The sequence below is a fragment of the Galeopterus variegatus genome, unplaced genomic scaffold (genome assembly GCF_000696425.1).
Source record: "Galeopterus variegatus unplaced genomic scaffold, G_variegatus-3.0.2 Scaffold7634, whole genome shotgun sequence".
NCBI lineage: Eukaryota > Metazoa > Chordata > Mammalia > Dermoptera > Cynocephalidae > Galeopterus > Galeopterus variegatus.
In genome coordinates this window covers 149,926-151,111 of record NW_007733745.1, presented here as the reverse complement: position 1 = coordinate 151,111, position 1,186 = coordinate 149,926, and positions in this window count along the sequence as shown.

Below are 1,186 nucleotides of genomic sequence, written 5' to 3'. Positions count from 1 at the left end.
ACAGTCCCAAAAGTCTTAGCTTGCTCCAGTACCAACTTAAAAGTCCAAAGTCCAAAGTCTCCTCTGAGACCAAAAGCAAAAATCCTTCTAGCTTTGAACCTGTAAAAGTCAAAACAAAATTTATCTACTGCCAAGATACAATGGTGGAACAGGCATTGGGTATACATTCCCATTCCAAAAGGGAGCAATAGGCCAAAAGAAGGGAAAAACAGGTCCCAAACAAGTCCGAAACCCAGCAGGGCAGGCATTAAATCTCAAGGCTGGTGAATCAGGTACCTTGATTCCATGTTCGACTGCCTCTGCACACTGGTGAGGGGGTTGGGTCCCCAAGTCCTTGGGCAGCTCCGCTCTTTTGGATTTCCTGGTCTTGGGCCACCCTTCACCTCTCCCAGGCTGGTGTTCCACTCTGGTAGCTCCAAAGGTCTGGGGTCTCCATGGTGGTCCTGCTCTCACGGCTCCAGTAGGCATGATGCTATTGGGGTTTCTCTGCTGCAACTCTGACCCCACATTTCTGCTCTGCATTGCTCTAGTAGATGGCCTCTGTGGTGGCTCCACCCCTGCGGCAGGGCTCTGCCTGGGTCCCCAGGCTTTTCCATACATCCTCTGGAATCTGGGTGGAGGATGTCACACCTCCACTGCTCTCACATCCTGCCCGCTCACAGACTTAAACACAACGTGGACGCCACCGAGGTTTCGGGCCTCTACTCTCCAGGGCTGCTGCACGAACCACACTTGGGGCTGCTCCAGCTGGAGCAGCTGGGATGCAGGGAGCAGGATCCTGAGGACAGCTGCGCTGCAGGTCTGTCTTCCAGAATAACTCAGTCCTTCTAGGCCTCAGGGTCTGTGATGGGTGGGTCACCCTTCCAGGCTTCTCAAATGCCTGCAGGGCTTTCCTCTCATTTTCTCTGCTATTAGCATCTGGCTGCCTCACTGCCAAGATAATGTCTTTAGCAACAAGTCTATCTGCTTCACACTTGCCTTGTTCACTGGCTTTCCACTTCTTTACTGCATGGCCAGGCTGCAAATTTTCCAAGTCTTTACGCTCTGATTCCCTTTTAAATTCTGGCTTTACATCATGATTTTGCCGCCATAACTCAGAGTAAGCTCTTAAAAGCAACCATGCACCTTCCTTAATGCTTTGCTGCTTAGAAATTTCTTTGGCCAAATGCTCTGGTTCACAACTCTT